Source organism: Halyomorpha halys, unplaced genomic scaffold, assembly GCF_000696795.3.
Source record: "Halyomorpha halys isolate HHAL.00 unplaced genomic scaffold, Hhal_1.1 Scaffold199.1, whole genome shotgun sequence".
NCBI lineage: Eukaryota > Metazoa > Arthropoda > Insecta > Hemiptera > Pentatomidae > Halyomorpha > Halyomorpha halys.
Window position 1 is genome coordinate 496,969 of NW_027112578.1, and position 21,072 is coordinate 518,040.

Below are 21,072 nucleotides of genomic sequence, written 5' to 3' on the forward strand. Positions count from 1 at the left end.
TTTTTATCTCATAGAATTTTTATCATTAAATAAATTGTAATTTTCAATTATTTAAATTGAAAAGTTGGTACATTTTTAAGTCAAAATTGATATTTTTGGCTCTTCTAACATATTGATTCAACTTAATTAAATGAAAAGTTGCTAAACACTTGTTCATTCAAACCTGGTCAACTTTCAAATTTTCTTTGTGAAATCTCTTTTAAGGGGAATTTTTCGCATATTGAAAATTTTTAATTTAGCAACAATTGGATATCCGATTTACACTATTACAACTTTTTCAGTATTTCTCGTTTTAACTATAATTTTTTTTTGCTTAATTGTCCTCTTCCCGTTTTTAATTAATGTTTCAAAGATAAAATAAGACCGGTACTAAATTGGAGTTAAGAGGGGCGGGTTGGCTAAAAAGATTATTATGATCTCTTTCATGAGATTTTGATATGTTGTGCATCGACCAATGTAATCGTTATATGTGTCTGTTTTAAAAGTAAGATAAGTAAAATTACCCTAGGGTGGAAAATATACAGAGACAGCTTTTAGAAGAAATTGGTTTTAGTTTTTAGATTTTTTATACATTTCATCTTCAGTTAGATCAATACTTATACATTATAATACCATACTATATCTACTATTTTAATAGTGTTCCAGATATTCAGATTTACGTGCATATGTTTACACATAACAAACGAATGTAACAAGTGTTCAGAATGAACAAGAAAAAATAGGTTTATAATATCATCATACATTAGATCATATATATGATCATTATTGGATATGAATTATATTTATATATAAATTATTATGCCACTTACTATTGTAATGGAGTTTTTCCGTAATATTGTTTATGTTTGCATACTATCTAATATGGTTTACTTTTATTTGCACTTTTGCTTGTTGATTTTTATATAAATAGCTTTTGACTTTTAGAGATTGAGTACAGTCATGAAGGTAAAAGATTAAACATTTTGGCATTAATTAAAAAATGATCATTTTTCCCTTTATTTTTTATTCAAAATATGTTTGGAATGGAACTAAAAAAAAAAAATTAATTGTGACATTCTTGGTATTGGTCTACATAAGAACTGAAATTTCTGGGAACGAAATATTGTATTAAAATTTTATTAATAATGATCATACTTTAAGGCAGAAAATATAAGTTCCAGAATAAAAGTAATAATTAAAATTAGAACAGCCATTCCAAGCCAATTCTAGCAGGAAAATTTTTTATATTGTAATAGAAAAGTATGAGGACAGAAGCTAACTCAATCGGACCGGCTTAGCTTCCTAAATCGTTAAGCTACAGTTAGCTCATACTCTCCTGTTACAATATAAAAAATTTCCTGCTTAAACTGATCAGTTTTGCCCCCCCCCCCTCCTCCTTACCACTTCCGTTCCATCTCGCGTCACGAAATTAGTTTACTCCTACATAATTTTTTTTTTTTATTGAATTGTAGAACGTCAGTTAAGAAGTGTCACTTCAAAAATACTTCTAAATGAATATGTTTAATTTAATCTATAATGCATTCATCTTGTTTAGAAGGGAATAATATTCTATTATAGGTGAGTTTAAATTAATTAAAACACAAACAAATTTAAAGAAGTTGAACCCAGAATCTCTTGCGATTTTTTTTTTAAATTATTAATTTTAGTAGTATACTTTAAATACATAATATATGGAATTTAACTGGATCGGTTTTAGAATTATAAAAAAACAAAACACTAATTCAACTATTAATGTTCTAAGTGTTTTAAGAGATTATATCTCATAATGTAAAATGTTCTCTGGACATATTCAGTTTTATTGATCAAGTCTCCGAAAAGGAAGGAAATTGAAAGAAAGGAAAAATTCAGTGGAGTTTGGAGATGAAGTAAACAAACCTATTAGTACTGGTCCGGTCTATGTGTCGCCGAGGCGTCGTCAACGATTTGTTCACTTTTTTTCAGCTTTGTTTTCTTCCTTTTTTGGACGTTCAACTATCAAAAGAATGATTCTTTAGTGATTACTCTCATTCATAAAGTTATATTTTCGATCGAAAATGGTTATTAGGAGACCAACGCTAATGGCGAAGTCCCATATATTTAAAATAACCTTAACCAAAACGTTAGATTTTGATTGGTTAAATTCCAATTTTGGCAGCTTAAACCATATTTCATTAAAATCCCATCATATTTTCGAAATTCTTATTTAAGGAGTTAAATCAATTGAAATACTATGTTATATATACATATACATGTAAATAATATGAATTAATTTTTTTTATTGTAAATGCCGAGTGAAGAACAAAAAATTGTTCTTCACGTTACATGTTTTTTTTCGAACGACATTTTGGAATGTTTTATTTTCAATCGATACTTCATGAAATGTTCTTGTAACCTTCCCCCAAAGGTTTTCATATTTTATAAAATTCTGCATTTGTCATTTATTCCATTGTTATTCATCAAAACTTGCCAATTCGATAGGTACTGTTCTGAGATTGGAGAATCGTATAAATTCATAAAAGCAACATGCCTATTACTAATTTAAGTCACAAAATTCAAGAGCCATCTAAAATTCCTCGTATTAGGTTTTAAAATTTGTTGATGTACAACGATTTTATGAAATAAATCACATCAAATTTTCCATGGTATGTTAGATTGTAATGGTGATGAGATATGTAATGAAATCATACATTCATATAAATTTTGACGATAGTACGAAAATCTATTCTTTTAAATTTAAAAATTCATTCTATATTTAAAATGTATTTTTTTTTATTTAAAAATATATTTATTCTTCAAATGTTAATAAAAGATATATCAATTTATATTCAAAAATTTACTAATTTTTATTTAAAATATGCTCAGTTATATTTAAGAAATACAGTCATTTATACTTAAAATACATTAATTTGTCTTTAAAAATATATTAATATATTTTCATCATGTTTTACACAAATTCTATTTAACCTTAGAAATCCTGGAAGAGGATCCTGTATATCCCGCAGAGGTGATGAAATTATCGATACAATCTTATTAAAATATATCCAGGATCTACTCAACAGAGTAGCAACTTCTGATTTGAAAAAAAAAATACAAGTAAAATGTCTAATTTAGGTCAGCACAAATGTTTTATTTAATGCCTAAACATAAGATAAAATATAATATAAGTGAATAAATGTTATACAAAAAAATAAATAGAAATAAGAAATAATAGGCTGCTGTCAAATTCTATATAATTTTTTAAGTTGACCATCTTCAAATAAATATATACATAGATCTTGAGGATCAGTCAATAATACAACTTTATTGTTTGAAAAATCCAAAATCAAAAATGAAAAAAAAAAGTTTTTTAGAACAAAGTATTTCTTAAACACATGTCTTATGTGTTTAAGAGGTTTGAGTAACATGAATTTAAATTTTGTGCATCTTATTTTTTGTTGGTAGCCTAATTTTAATATTTTTCCATAGACAAGTAATATTTTATTATATAAAAATATAAATGATAGTGTATCAATAATAGTAAAAAATGGTCATATATATGTAAAGTTTGAAGCATTTCTTTTATTGTGGGAATATTTAATTTTTCTACTTTACATATGTAAAGTTTTCTACGATGAAATTAATTCGTATACCTCTCTATTTCCGGAATCTTGTAGGAAATCATTCGTGAAAATAAGCTCTACTACTGTTCCTAATGACTTCAGTCATTTCTCTTCAAGAAGACTATGAAGTAGCTCTGATATTTACCAAGCAAATGCTACATTTCGAAATTAAGAGTGCTTAGATAAATAACGTATATGAGTCTGTGATGTTTGCCTTCCAACTGCTTTGAGATTTTAGTGCATAAGGTAATATTTACTGGACATTTGGATCTGGTCTAGAAGGAGTAAATAGTTTTTCCTTTATATTATTAAGTATATTATTTATTGAGAGATTATATAATCATTATTTAAGAATAAATGAAGCGAACATCTTCGTGTTTTATTTTATAATCTTATAAGAACGTACTTCCAACAACGTTTCGTGGTCCTAAACAGTTTTTATGTATACATTCTTATTATATTTTATCATATTATAATATCAGCTATTATAATATAATGATTTATTTGTCATTGATTCGTCGTTATCCATGACCATCGTTATTTTATATTGTTCTTTATTATTTTCAAATCGAAGAAGAATTTATATTTTATTTAAAATGATAATACATTTTTACTTTAAAAGAGGAAACAAAATCCACCAACCTATTCAAGAGATAATTTTAGTTCAGAAAGTAAAATACTATTGGCTGAAAATGCGGTTTTTTAAAAAAACGAGAGTCAAATTGTGGAACAAGAACTTTCATGATATAATAAATTTTAATTGATTTACCTACTTATATTTCAAAAACGTTTCGTTTAGTTTGGCCAGAATTTAGTGAAAAGAATACGATTATTATTGATTATATATGTTTGGGAAATTCCATTCCTTACACAGGCGCAAACGTATTTTCCCCTCAATACAATGATATATCGAAAACAGATCGTCCGATTTGACTCAAACTTGGAGAAATGATGATTATTTGTGAAACATGCTCTAAATTTTATTATGTGCATTTTTCAGATAATCTAATATCGATCGTCACTGTTAATACAATGTTAAAAAACAAAAAAGATGGAATGACAGACAATATTCTGGAGTCATATGTTTCAGAATAACCCACAAATGCTAGTTTTATCCAACTTTCATTATATATGCTTTAGTAATCATTCCACAAAATACATTTTTAGTTCTGGTTCTATGTTTATCCTTTTAATTATTGCATTTTTGTCGGCAAAGTTCAACTATTATAAAGGTTACGTTATATAGAGGAGGGAAAACAGGATTCTAAATAAAGAAATTTCACAAATAACAAAAAAATTGAATCAATTACGAGATTGCTACTAGACGTAAACAGGTGACTTACAGGTGTGTACTATGAAGGTCAGTGTAGCAACCTGTTCCCGCTGAGCGATGCCTTCCTCAATCCCGTTTCTCGGACGTCTTGCACTAAGGGTTTAGTTGTTTTTTTTACTGAAGAGGATTCGTTTTTGTAAAATTCACGCATATTTGAGGTTTTTTTACTGTTAAACGTTGTTTTTTACTTAACAATTACGATTACTTTAAAAAAATCCTTATCGAAAAAAAAAATTAATATTTATAAGTATTGGTCATAAACTTTATAATGACATGATATGTCTAAGAGCCTGTTGAAAAACTAGACCCTTTCAGTGTAAAGAGATTGAGATTATGGGAATAGGTCTCTCATCCTCCTTTTCAGCCTCCTACTGATTAACTGATATCCAAAAATCATCTGCATTGAGAGGGAGGGCCGTAAAAAAATAAAAGAAATGAAGAAAAAAATCCTGTTTTACGTGAAATCCATTGTATATTGACATCTGCCCCACTTCCCTCTGGACCCTCCTATGGTAAGAATTGCTTCTTCCTGATCTCTCTTTGCTTTACCAACTTTGGTATTTTAACTATCATCATACACCTAAATCATACAATTCTTTTAACATATTCTAAATTATTATTGATTCTGTTATTAAATTATTAGTCTAAAGCTATATATATACTTGAGGATAGACCCTGATTTGGCGAGAACTTAGCAGATGGTAGGGTTTATTTTATCCGGGTTGTTTTATAGACATTCAAAATTATCATTAACTTACTCTCAATAAAGTTTTACTAAAACTAACACGTACATCCGTTATAGAACTATAGGCTTCTACTAAAACCTGCAATATACAAGGAATGCAGTGCTTTAGTTTGAATATTGAAAGAATAGAAGAACTTGGTTACCTCAACTATGTTAGGTTCTGCTACAAATTGCTATGATTCTGGTGAACCGCGGTTCTTAGGCTGATGGAGGTTCCAGGAACTGCATTTATTATGTATTTTTGTGTCTGTATTTTATATGGTGTAGCATACTTCCACCGGTTCCTTATGAGAATCGACCTACTGTTCTCAATAATCTATTATCTATCTATTTAAATCGAAAAGTAAACACTACAGAACCCCTTACTTTAGTGTGCTGGATATAATAAGACACTGAATTTCTTTTCCAAAGGTGTCCTATTCACCAATTCCCTTAGCTATGCTAATCTGGTGCCATGCAGAGCATTGAAACCGTAAAATCAAGTCGGGATAAGATCAGATTGATTTACAAATGAGGTATATTTATGAAAGAGAGCTTGTGGACAAAATACATTGATTGTGAATTACTATTATATTATATATGGAATTATAATTATTTAATATTATTATATTATTTAATCTGTTTATCATCCGAAAATTACTATGCAGGACTTTTCTAATTTGAATGCAGGTTGGGTTGAATTCTTTTAACGGTGTCCTCTGTTGTTTCCAGGTTGACTTCGCTGCCCCGGAATCTACATCTTTTACTTATCTCAGTATTCTCTTCCGCGACCCCGCAACCTCCCTGGTAGATCCCTCCCTGTTCTGTTGTCCCTTTCGAGCTGTTTCAACAGATACCTCTATTTCGTTTTCCCTTAATATAATCATTTCCTTCCTTCAACTTTTTTTCTAGCCATTCCATTGGCTTGTCGTATTTTAGGGCGTAGACCAGAACTTTAAATGACCTCAGCTGTCCTGAAAGCTTGATTTGATGTGTTATCGCAAAATTCCATCTACCTGCACATTTATGAGCCAATAACTGCTGTTAGTAATGTTCAAAATATCTATTTAATTAAACCTAATTCCTTCTTGGCCTAGTATTTTCAAAACATAGCAGAATATCATCTATATCTTCCACTAAAGACTACCTTCCAACTAAAGGAAATATTCGACGTATATTAAGACGTTTGAAGAATAGGAATAGTCTATTCCGACCACTACGAAGAGATATGCCCTGGCGAAGAGAAATTTGAGTTATTTGATTCACCTTAGACGGCATGTTGCTTATGCTAGTAACAAACTTGCTTATCGCTAAGCAATTTGCAGGGCACAATTGTTTTGAATCAAGTTTATTTTTGTTGTTATTTAACAAATTGTACCGTGTAGTATACATTTTAAAAATTAACAATTATTATTTTTAATTCTGGTAATCACTAATATTTATTTTTTTTTATTTCAGGTCGTGTTTGAAAAATTGATTGAATCAATGAAAATGGTAAGAAATTTACTTCATATATTATCCAAATTAAGAAACACCTATGTATCCCCGATTTTTCCAATGATTTCTGTATCATATTTAAAGGCGGCCATACAAGTCATTAAAATACTTCTTGCATTAAAAAGATTAATAAATATTTCTTATTAATTCGAGATTAAATGTAACAACATGAGTTAAATGTAACTGTGTGAACTCTCTCCACATCAAACTATTATTTTCGGTACAAACTGGTCTCGGTATTATAGATGTTTATATTAAAGCTATTACTTACGAAAAATGAAATATTTAAAAAACATTAAACTGAAATATTTATAAGCAGTGGACTGAGACTGCTCCAACCTAACTGCACTGCTCTTGATAGTGAACAAAAAATTTATTATTAGATAAATATTTTATTACATTATCTTTAATATCTATTAAAGATAATGTTTATTTATATTATTAGATAAATATTTTTTTAAATAAATATATTTTTAAACTAATAAACAACGATCAAAAATTGAAAACATCTTTACTAAAAGGAGTCCGTGAGTACAGGTCAGATTCCATCCCTTGAAAGGTAAATTCAACTTGAGTCAAGTCTTGCTCTACTTAAAATGTGGAAGCTATATTTTATGGCATTTATTTTCTCAATAAGGTCATGCGCACTTAATTTTAATATCTTTTTTTTTTATTTTTATCGATTTTTTGTGTGATAAAAAAAAATTACTTTGACGTAAAACGGTTCGAAATTGTAAAACCACAAATAGTAAAAATAAAAAAATTACGAATCTCCTGTATGTTGGATTGTTTATATTACACTTTCCATGAGAGTAGCTGTTAAATCATCTCGCTACCGTTTGTTACAACTAAAGTTGTTCCTTGACAAAGAGATATAATACAACAGTAGTATTCTATTGTCTGTCTGGGGTCTGTAAAGTTAACTCTATCTGCTGCTTTAGAACTTCCGCTGGCTGGACAACATTTGTTACCCCCACACAATGAACCTTAAACTTAATTGTTTCAATTCTTCAATATTACTCATTTTTCTTATAATTTTGGAAGCTAATAAAATCTTTTTTTAGATTCATAACCTTGTTCTGCCAGATAGTTTTTTGTTTTTTTTTTATTCGTGTAACGTTTTGTTTTTGGTATATTGTACAATAAAAAAGGATTTTTTTTATTTTATTTATTAAAATTGTTATTTTAAAATGAAGGGTAAATTTAATTTATGAATTATACGTCTTATTACTGAATTATGACTCAAAATAAAATAAAGTTCAAGAAAAGAACATTGATTATGTTTGGAGTATTTTATGTATTAAAGAATTTAATATAACATCATCATTCTGGGACTATATACCCTCTGAATAGCAATGCATTTCAGATAAATAAACCTTTTTTTGGTTAGTAAAAAATGTGAATTACTTCATAAATATAAATTAAATAAAGTTTACACATTATTTTTTTCTGGTATTGTTTTAGTTTTTTAATCTCTTTTTTTTCTATATTTTCATATTTTTCTTTTATTCATTTTTCTTCTCTTAATTACGTTTATATCTATATTTAATTATCTCTCATTATAATAAATAGTAAAAAGTTTAAATTTAGAAAATATATATATTTATAAGATCCCACTTGGTAATGCACAATCATTTCATTGAAAAAAAAAATTCTCAACATTTAAATAAATATATAAGTGATAATTATAAAAAGTTATAAATACTAAAAAATAAAGGTAATAAATATAAAAATAATAGGTAATAAATATAAAAATAACAGGTAATAAATATAAAAATTATGTAATAAGTAATAAAAGTACATATATTAAATTGTTTATTATATCAAAAGAGGTACAAGACTTTTAGGGCCATAAATAGGGCTAGGGGCGTGAGTAAAATACACTATTTGTACATATAAGTAAGATGTATTTTCTGATAAAGTCACAAAAATATTGTAAAGTTTTAAGTGGTGTTATTATAAGATGAAATTAAAAGTTCGAAAACAAAGATTATTATCTTAAAAGAAATACCCCTTTTCTGTCCGATTTTATGAAGAGGAGCCCATATAACCATGGGCCTTTAACCCACTAGAAAATAGTTTAGAAAAGGCGGTTAGCTTATAAAAGATAGAGCATAGATGATTTTCAGGTATGTTATATGTATTGGTGCTTCTATCATGTTGAGAAAACCGCCGAGATAAAGCACATATTTGAGGTTTTCCTTATTACATTGCTTTCAGAGCATTTTAGACAAAACAACGTTATTACTAATGTACCATAGTAAGTTTTATACTCAACTGACTGGAACATTCTAAATACATACTGAAATATTGAGGGGTGGGGTCATCAATATTTGTAAAAAAAAGTCAACAAATAATACAAAACGGTATTGAAGAAAAATATGATATAATATATAATAGATTTCTAGCTTATATCCATTTGAAAGATTCTTTATTTTGAAACAAATTTATTGTTGGGTTAAAATTAAAACTTCTCTTGACAAAATAAATTAAAAAGGTGGTTGGCGCTGCCGGCCTACTTTTTAATTTAGGAACAGTAATTTTATTTTCTTAGAGACAAATTACTCAGTGGTAACAGTTTATATATATTGGACTACTCTTTTGTACATTTCAAAAGTATTGACCACGATTCATGGTAATTGTTAGACTTCACAACTTCAAATATGCCATAACCATAAATCATTACTTCAGATTCTGTTTTAATAAAATTATTCTACCCTCGTTCATGTATTTTATTATTTTACGATTATTTATGATTAGACCACATTCAGTAGAAAGGAACCTCAGAAATGAAAATTAAAAAATCACAAACAAAACTATGTATGCACTGATAACTTCGATTAACAGCGCGTTAAAGACGTTTAGTAGTCAGCTTTTAGAAAGCACAAGCGTGCAGGTAGAGGGTTGGATCGTCTCTGCAAGACATGATGTGAAACGTAAGGAACAATGATTTAGTATTAACTCACATTTAACAACTTTGTGGAATGGTTTCGTTTTGCGAATGCTGTCTAATTATACCATTAATTGCGGTGGTAGAGTCTAATGTCCACTCATGCACGCGAGGTAGATATCGTAGTTCGTTCGTTTCTGGTCCATGGCTTAGAGTGACCGTGTACTTGTATATGAAGTGATCCGAATGTTAAAGTTTATAAGATTACGAAGAATTTCTTGTGTATGATCACCAATAGGAATTCCTTTTAGACCCGAGAATCTAGTAAACACCCAAGGGTAGAAGAAAAGGTCAAATCACAGTTTAATTACATTTATAGCTTGCTAATACTGCTGCAATACTCTTTAATCAAATTACTGTCAGCGATTATCCTATATTAATCCGTGATAGAAAAGCTAGTCTTAAAATCCCCAAGGTCGTACCTGTACAGAAAAAAAGAACCTATCTTGCCTCTATGAACAGACCGTGGATTAAGGGCAGGATAAATTCGGAGAGTTTTATATTGTTTTCTTATTTTATATATATTTTTTTTTAACTCACAACTTCCTAATCTATACTATTATATAAAAATAAATCCCTTTTTTTTTGTTTATAACCGCTAACCGCAAAACTATTGAACCAAACTTTGGAAATTATCACCCTAAAATTAGCTACAATAACATCAAGGTCATCGGAAGATTCAACAATAATAAAATCTACAGATACATACAGCTGATATAGAAAACTGAATATTTGGTTTGCTTGAAAGCATTAATTTCAGGAACATCCAGCCCGATTCGGAAAATTATTTTTATGCTTGATTTCATTGTGGATGACTCCAGAGCTTATAACATCACTTTAAGGTCCATAGGGAAAGAGCAGTAACCATAAACGTCAATGAACCTGAATGACAACTAATACAACTTCATACACGTCGAAGCAGGTTGATTATTAGGATAATTGGTCGAAATTCGAAAACCTTTATTTAGCTACCAGAAGATTTAAATTGGAAGCCATCTATGATTTTATGACGTGAAAAAAAAACGAAATTAGAAATCTTAGCAATACAACTATTTTTATAACAATAGGAGATAAAAATCGAACTAACTTATTCATAAGACATATTCTTTTTCTCTCCCTCTCTCTTTTGCAATACATATCTAAAAGATATTTATTTACAAAAATTATTAGTTCATATTCTCAAAATTCTTTGTTTATAAAAGCAGGGAAGCCGAGACGAGGTGTACACTAAAATCTTAGCGCCATGTACGAATTGCTATTTTTTTTATTTAATTTTATTTTCATCCTTCCTTTTATGTTGGAATTACGGTTTCTTTACGCAATTACGGAAAAATTTAATATCATGGTACATATATCATTAAATTATCTTCATCTTCTAAAAATTCCGATTCTTTCGTTCTCTTGTTTGTCCAAGAAGACATTGAAACTTTTTTTTCCGGTTTAAAACAATCCAGTAACTTCCTCTTCTAAAGTTCATAAATGTCAACCATTTTTTAATATTTACTAATGCAATAATTTTATTTTATTATTACAATAATCAAATAAAACTGCGGAGGACGATTGTGTTAAAATATCACAAAGAACGTTGATGAATAGGATAGAAATATTTAAAAAATATAAATATTTCGTCGTTTCAATGCCTTAGATTACTAATAATTAGTGTTACACATTGATTTAAATGGAATGCTTGTATCGGATACATAGATACAAAGGTAAAGAAAAAGGTAATCGATCATTCATAGTTTATTTATCAAAACAATGAATCTGAAGTTTCAAATAAAACAAGAAATAGAATAGATAAATTGTACAAACTTTTTATCTATTCATGGTGGTACTTACTATATTTCACACATTTAAATAAATAACAAACAAAAATTTTATGTGACTAGAAACTTAAAAACCTAAGCTAATGACTTCATTATAAATTATTGTGTAATATTTCTAGCCCAAATCTTGTGATAAATTACGTTCTTGTGCAATCAGAAGGTGTAAAATATATAAATAAACAGCAATGGAGGTGGATGATATCATGGCAGCTTTGTCAAATCTTTTTTTTTTTACCGTGCTGTGTGCAAGGAATTCTAAATCCTCGCTATGAACGGCTTCTGAATTTCAAGAGGCCATTTTAAATAGATTTCATTATCTCCACAATGAATGCAAAATAGCGCTTCAAGTAATTACACTTCAGCTTCAATTAGACCTCCAAACTTAAAAGATTGTTGTGGTTTTTTTTTTGTTGGTTTTTTTCAGTAAAATCTCTAAATTATTTATACGATTTGGTATTTCACAAATTGGTAAATGTATGTAGAAAAAAATGAATACTCTTAAAATCGAAGTTGTTGTAGGAAACTTTCTTAACAAGATAATTTTTTTAGTCTTCGCATTATTTTATTATTAAATTATTACATTACAACCGATCTTGTGAATTAATTTGCCATTTTTTCTTCACCTTATCTAATGAATCATTTTTAAAGTTTTTAATTAAAGTAAGGACTTCGTAGCTGCATTCCTTGATGTTTTGATAAATAAAAAATATATTTTATATCTATTTCTATCGCCACCTTTTCAAATTATGGTCACTTTTGAGTATGTTTTTCAATCCTTTTTTTTCAAGTTCTCACACATGTACGGTTTTATAAAGTACCCAACTCTGAGTTGCCCTAGGCCTTTCAAATAAACATCATTGCGTCCAGCATATCTACCCTTAAAAATAGTTCCTTTTTTCCACATGATATCTTACTTTTTATGTATAATATGTTGCAAAAAAATTATAAAATGAATATGAACAAAATTATACTTCCGTAGAGTAATTTTGTGAAGAAGGAATAACTTCTGCGATGTTTGTGTTCGTAGAAGCATATGTACACATTTACTTAATACAAACTATCAGCTGTATATGATTCATCTTTTAAAACGTTTACTCTCATAAAAGTTGTCATTTTTTTAATGCTTTTTAAATGTTCCACCTCCGATATCTATGTTGGGGTACCAGTTAAAAATTTTGAAATTCATCATGTAAAAGGTCCCTTAGGCCTACTTCATTATAAATTTAAACTATTTGATTCAACTCTAATTAAATGTAAAGAAAAATTGTTAGATTTAGAGAAGAAAAGAATTTTTACGCTGTAGGAATTTACAACTCCGTATGCCTACTTAGGACTCAATCTAAAATTTAAAATTCAGTATAATGCCTTAGAGAACTTAATTTGTTGTGTTATGAAATTATCAGCTGTAAATGTGAATCAAAAAACTAACTGGTTAGTTGTTAGCTGTTGGCTCATAGCTCTCGGAACTAAATTAGCTATGATCTGAAATTAGCAACCAACACTTAGTTATGAAGCGTTAGGTCATAGCTAAAACTGATATTTAGTTAGTTTTATCTTTAGTTTCAACTGAAAAACTAAAAAATAACATTATAATAAAATATCCATGTACAGGATTTATTTTAGCTTTTCTTATATCTTACATATGGCCATGTTTATGTTTTCTCAGATCAATCGATTAATTTTAGAGGGGCAGAGAAAAAAATATATTATGATAACGCGCTTGCATATCTATTTATTTTAACTTTTCGAATTTCAAGCATATTGGGGCCTCCATCTATGTTTTCGAGGGTGCTGAAAATTAAAATAAATTCGATTTTGTGATCTCCCACTTGCGAATTGATTTATTTTAACTTTTTATTTTAACAGATTTCAAGCAGGGGTCCCTCAATATGTTAACAGGGATGCTGAAAATAAAAAAGAAATCAATTTTATCATTGGGTACTTGCGTTTCGATTTAACAATTAGGATTACTGAAATATTGTGGGCCCGTTGTATGTTTTGAAAGTTAGTATAAATTCTTTTTCATTTTCTACACATTGAAAGAAATATAAAGAAACACACATATGTTAGAAATCCAAAAAGTTAAAATAAATCGATTCACAAGCGCGTGATTATTAAATCGATTTTATTTTCATTTTTAGCAACCCAGAAAACATATAGAGGGACCCCGAAATGTTAAAATAAATCAACGCAGTGGTGCGATCTTACAATCTATTTTTTTTTTTTTTTTTTTTAGAACCCTCGAAATGTTATGAACAGATGCCAATATGTTAGGAAAACCACTAATAGGGTTAAGGAATTAGTTATTCTAGTAAATTGGATCTAATTAGCTATTGACGGTTTCCTACCGCTAAATGTTACAACCAAATTAGTTGTTTGTTGAATTGGACAACTGACAACTAATTTAGTTGTAAGATTTAGCGGTAGCTAAAAGTCAATAACTAAATTAGTTCCAATTTTTAAGGGGGAACTAATTCTGGCAACTATTTAGCTATTAGTTTGTTCCTTAGTTAACCGAATTTTAGCCAGCTAATGCCCAACTCAGCAGTGATATGTCTCGGAGAGAAGGGTAACTTGAGTTGTTGAGGCACATGTTTTATTATTTTTAAACATTTTAATATTGGGATAATATTTAGTTATAAAATTTGCCATCCATCTAATATTTATGTAAACACAGCTAATTAAAACTCTGTTTAATGTTTAATTAGACGAATTATAATTTATCTTTTTAAATTACTAAACAAAGTTAAGGAGTTTCTCAGAAATTTTACCTGAAGTAGAATTATTTAAACTCCAACTATTTTACATCAGCTGAATGAAGGTTGAATTTGTCAAGTCTGATAATTATCCTACGTTCTTTACAATATATACACCATGATAATTACAAGTTCTATTTACTTCAACACTTCAGGGTGCTTGTTAAACACTTAAGAGTAAAAACAATTAAATAATTAATATTACTGTAGATTTTTATCTAATCTGGGGTAAAAATTAAGACAAATAAATTCATAAAACTAGAAAAAAAATATTTCAAAAAGCAGGCTTTCCATAAACTAACAATTAAAGTTTAAAAAATTACCCACCCTACAGATTTAGAAAATGTAAACAAAATAGATTCCCAAAATATATTGTAATTGTTTCGGGATGTGTATCAAGTCTTTTTTATCTCCTCTATCAAAAGTATTTTTAGATTATTTTTTAGATATATACATAAGTTATCAAATTAACCACGAACCATTTATTAGTTAAATCCATAAGAGGTTTTGAAGCAGTTAATCAACCAAGGGAGGATAAATGGAATGTTTTTCTTTTCTCTAATTGTTAATTACCCAATCATTTGTTTTCTGTTTTAAAAGTTAATTTATCTCAATTTCACCCTCATTGAGAGGGTATGAGTTTTCGCATGCCATAGGATCTATAAATTCAAGATATAAGTTACATAAGTATTATTATTTGTATTTCTTTTTGATGCGTCGTTGATCTGTGATACACATATAACCATAACATGTTTTAACCTAGTTTCTGTTTGATATGGTTTTGTTGTTGTTATAACTCAGGTTCTTTAGCTTTGCTTCACACATTGAATTTGGCTCAGGAAGAGGACTAAGGCAGGGGGATGCATTGGCCTGTCTCCTCCTAGATTTAGCTCTTGAAAAGGCCATTAGAGAATCTGGAATTCAAGTGAGCGGAACAATATTCAGCAGAACAATACAGCTTCTTGCTTACGCTGATGGCATTGACATTGCCGGACGCTCTTTCTAAGCTGTCTCTGATGGATTTATGAAATTGGCTGAAGCAGCAAGAAAAATGGGGCTTGAATTGAATGCAGAAAAGACCAAATACATGGCCACTGATGAAATCCCCAGCCCCGGTGAAGAAATCAGGATCGGAGAATATACTTTTGTGTATCTTGGATCGCTCATAATCCAAGACAATATTGTGGACTCCGAAATTAAACAAAGTCCTATGTGCCAATCGCTGTAATTATGGCCTTGTCTAAGGACACCATGATTTATTTGTATAAAACAATTATTCGGCTACTACTTCTGTATGGCTCGGAAACGTGGACTATCTCCAAGGCTGGTGAGCACAAATTAATGGTCTTGGAGAGGAAGATTCTCCGTAAAATATTAGACTCTGTCAAGGTTGACCAGATATGGAGACGTCGAACAAACCAGGAGCTCAAAGTTTTATATAAGGAACCAGACGTTGTCCAGTTTGTGAGGTTCAGTAGATTGAGGTGGGCAGGGCATGCTGCTCGGATGGCTGAGAGTGAGCTGCCAAGGAAAATAGTGACCGAGGTACTACATGGAGCATGACACAGAGGAAGACCACGCCTTCAATGGAATGATGGTCTGAGTGGTGATTCCAGGACCATGATGGGAGTGAGGAACTGGATGGCGGCCGCACAAGATCTTAATGGTTGGTGGAGGCTGATGCAGAAGGTCAGGACTCGACATCGAGTTGTGGAGCCGAAATAATAATAATAACACATTTAACCCCTCAACATTCTCCATATTAGACTGTTTCAGTTCAAGATACACTAAAATAATAACCATAATTCATTAAATGAGACAGGTCAATATTTATAAAATAACATAAGTTATATTCACTAATGCGACTTGAAAACTAATGCTATCGATTTTTCATATTTTATTATCGACAATTTATTTCTCTTTCTTGGTTTTTATTATTCATAAACTCATAATTTTCTTCGGTGCATATATTGTCTTCCTCTGTCTCTATCACCTTTTGCAATCTACTTTACATGCTTTCAGGGAAATTGGATATTTTCAATTTCCTTAATCAATTTTTTTTTTACTTTTACCGGTGTCGGATGATCTCTTGTGTATTATAAATGTGCCTGATGGATGTTGGATGGAATTTCTGGGCTGTTTGCTGACTACCTTGTGATATCCTAATGAGAACTCTGATCTGGCCACATTTTTAATGTACCTTTTGCTAAAGCGGAAATGATTGTCTGTAAAAAAGATCCACTATATTTGATACTAGGACCAGTTATAAAATAGTGCATTATTTTATCCACTTTAAGTGCCGAACGACGATTTATCATTGATCATGGTTTTTGAAAATATTACCAATGGTGATATATTGTATATCGATACTATACGATTATTGTATTTACTGAATGGTTAAGAAGCCATAGCTATCTTATGAATCGAATAGTTAGAAGTGATCGCATCCGCATTTACTATTACAATTATGTTACTTTTAGGGAATACTTTACGACAACAATGATACATCACTTATTTTTTTCTTTCTTTATAGCACCCCCTCGCCAAGCCATTTCTTACATACGGGAGGTGTGAGTGGGGAGAGGTTTGTCAGGTCACCTGGGACAATAAAAACCTTTGAATTCAAATTGACATTTGAAACCATTTTAATATTTTTTATTCTTTTCAAAGCTCATCTGTTTAAGGCTTAATTTTAAAGAATAATTTTTCTAAAATAATTGTTGTTAGGCTTTGTCGTTCTCAAAATTATACTGTTTATAATTTTCGGAATGAGTTTATACGTCATTATATGTTCACAGAACGGAATGTGCTGCAATAATCTGAAAAAGATTACTAGCCAAGTGGCTACTCATGTTCAAGTATGCTTGGCAAGCTAACCGTACGTACCTCGTAGTATAATCCTTGAAGCTTATTTGCTGTAAACTCGTCCTGTCACGTTGCTTGTTCAAAATTGTAAATTTTGAATCTGGTATTATCAATGTTATTTCTTGAAAATTGGTGAAATTAGATGAGCCGTTCTTCAGATTATCCGTTAAAGGCAGAGAGACCGCTTCACTGAGTGATGACTTCGGAACGATAAAAATGTGCCCAAGATGAGGTATTCTTCATTAAGTATTAGGGTTATTGCCTAACACTTAAAAATCAATTCACCTTATATAATAGTACTGGGACAGAAGTAATCGGAGGACAAGGAGATTGGAGTTGAGCTGTGTGTGAGTATCCGGCGGTGACGCAAGCGACATAAGAAAGGGAACTCTTACCGCAAACTAATTGAGATTGCTCTCCCAGGGAAATCTCCCAACCTTTTACTACCAGTTTAAGGACCATCTGTAACAATTAATTAAGTAATTATTCAATTTCACTGTTTTCAGCATCCTAAGAATGAGTCCAAACATCCGATCCTTCTAAATGTTGGGAATTTTATATAGATAAATAAATACAAATAAGTTTACACCATTTGCTATCAAAACTTAAAAAATTTTACGAAAGATTGGTGTATTACCTATTATTTAAAGAATTCTCCAATAAATAAGCAATTCTTCGTCTTTCGAGACTATTCATTAATCGATTCAATTTTCGGTTGGGTTCTTCACATGATGCATATCTCTGACCATGTGCCATTGACGGGAACAAATGATAATCTACTGGAGCAATGCCTGGTGAATATGGCAGGTAAGAGTTCCCGATTAAGTGTTTCCAAAAAGGTTTTGACCGATGCCGCAGCATGTGGACCAGCATTATCATGTGGGGGAACAATTTTGTCGTGTCTGAAATAGTAATCGGGCGTTTCTTCCTGTTTTCTACAATTTTCCCAGTTCTTTTTGCGTTTGGGACGAACCTTCCTCCAATAATACTTCCAATTCCTGGTGACCGTAAACCTTCGACCTCCCACTGCATTATTTGTCTTCCACGCTAAACTCACCGTTTTTAAACTTTTGACAACTTCTCTCGCTTTATGCTTTTACATGCAATCGATGCGCCTCAGATACTTATTTTTCAAATTAAAGAAGTGAAGCAACTGACCTCATAAATGACACTTAATTGGCACAAAACAACATTTTCGCATGAAAATAAATTATGTGATGCTGATACGGTGCCACTAGTCCAACATTATGTTGTTACGAGATGATCAATCTTACGATATTACGTTTAAGGCTGACCAATTTAACAAAATCTGGTGGAGCCATCTGTGGCAAACGGCAAAAACTAATTTTTACACCCAAATATCGTTTTGTTTTAGTTTGTCACTGTGAAATAAAACATCTTACTTGCTCATTTTACATCATCTTACTTACTTATTTTATCTTACTTACTCATTAAGTAATTAATGCTATTGGAATTTTTTATTCAAAATATTTTATTCTAACATGATAATGTGTAGTAGTCTTAGAGGTGGGTATGCACCTTACTACTTCATTCTGTCCTGGATCCTACGTCCATTCCTTCGTACTTGGCTCCCGGTAACAGCTGATCCTTACCTAGTAGTCGTTCTCTTCCTTCGCCTTTTCCTTTACTCTGGCTGGTGGGTTAACATCGGCTTCCAGTTTATCAGATATTGTTGTAAGTGTGGATAATATTCCTCTTCTATAAGTCAGGAAAAGTTGGACTCACTTATCGTCCTTCCATCGTTGTGAATATCATTGCATACTTTTGGCCTTGTCTGGGACTACATAGAAAGGGCGCGGGGAATCAACATTTGTCTATACTTATTCAACTTCTCCTGGAACGCACCATGTAAAATCCATATTTTTAGTAAACTTATCTGCTAATCTTGAGGGGACAGACAAACAAAAATACCCTAACAGGACCTTTCGCATTCGTGTTCCATCGCCCATTCCAATCTTCAACTGTTTGGTTCCTTATGATCCTCTTCCATTGCGATGGTTCTTCACCGATTCTGTTCCGAAATCTCTACAGGTATAGTATTCCACCTTCTCGATTATGATCAGAATAAACGTAATTTTACCAGTTACAGTTCTTTATAGCGGATAATAAAAAAATACGCATTTTTTTTAAAGGAAGAGCATTGGGTTTTTGATCCGAATAAATATCCTATACGCGAAAAGCATGCTGTATTTGCATCAATAGCGCAAAAAAGAAATAACTACCTTTATAATTGATTAGCTATAATTCCTGTTTTTCCATTAACACCCATTCAGCTGATTAATGCTTTTTGCTGCATCAATTAAAAATTTCACAAGCTATAAAAAATATTGTTGTAACAATGTTAGGGCGAGTGCTCTAGTAGACAGTAAATCATTATTAGACACAATGATTTATGATTTTTTTTTAATTTATTAATTGAAATAGCGTTCTCACCTGGTGTAATTTCATTTATAATTTCTCGAAAAAAAAAATGTATTCTCTGTATAATGGTTTTTTCCGCGTTCATTCAAAAATATTATTATTTCTAAATCAATAATGTATTCATTAGATCTCTTACTTTAGCCAATAGTAGAGGGTACCAGGATTGTAGATTTTTAAGTAAATTTTAAGAAGAAAATATATCTCATAAAAATCATATTCTATCAATGCCAAGGAAATTAATTTCAGCCAAGACTATGGGAAAAACATGGTAGTAACCATTAATTTTTTTTTCTGGAATGCGAATAAAAATCAATGTAATTGTATGATAATTACTGGGAAAAAACTAAAACATATAATAAAATAACTGAGAGAACGATAATATTAAGACCTTAAAAGTTATAAAAGTTAGAACTTTCCTAATGCCAACTCAATCCACATACAAATTCTCAATTCTCTAACCCCTTAATGGGTGTGCAAAAGCTTATAAAAGTCCTCAGAATAAAAAAAGGAAAACATACAAAATGCCAAAATTAAGCTCATTTGAGGAGCTAAAGGGAGTGAGGGGTGTACCCTAAATGTTTCACACACACACACACACACACATATATCAATATGTATACATTACTATATACATTACATATATATATATATATGTAAATGGATATAGAAACCAGGCATTCCGGGAAATTCCCAGATCGTTTTCTAGGGGTTATGGACGGATAAAAAATGTACTCCTGAGGGTAAAGAGTGCATTCTCCGAATCTTTTCTTTAATGTTTTGAAAAATATATTGAACATTAATTTGCTACTATCATTATTTTTTATTTCTTCTTTTGCTAATGTATGCTGTTAATACGCCGAGCTTTCGAAAAGGCTTTTTGTAAAATTCTGCTTATAAGGATCCTTTGCTAAGCCTACGCCGACCTCAGCGAAAACTGAGTGGGTTGCAGTCAAGAGCAGGCCAGTCAATATTATCTTGCATTTGCCAGGCTGCCTTAGACCTAGTGGTTTTGTATTTTTTTTTCTTATTTTAGTTTTTTTTTGTTCTTTTATACATTGTTTCTTCTTTATTTTTGCATATATATATATATATATATATATA

At 30.3% G+C, this 21,072-nt stretch overlaps 1 protein-coding gene across 1 annotated transcript in view; it reads left to right on the forward strand.

Annotated features, from left to right (window-relative positions):
- LOC106679376 (extracellular serine/threonine protein CG31145) overlaps positions 1 to 21,072 on the forward strand; it is a 315,704-nt gene that overhangs the window by 163,278 nt on the left and 131,354 nt on the right. The window contains exon 4 of the mRNA XM_067050372.1: positions 7,094 to 7,129. The gene's annotated coding sequence lies outside the window, so the exon portion shown is untranslated. The remainder of the gene's footprint in view (positions 1 to 7,093; positions 7,130 to 21,072) is intronic.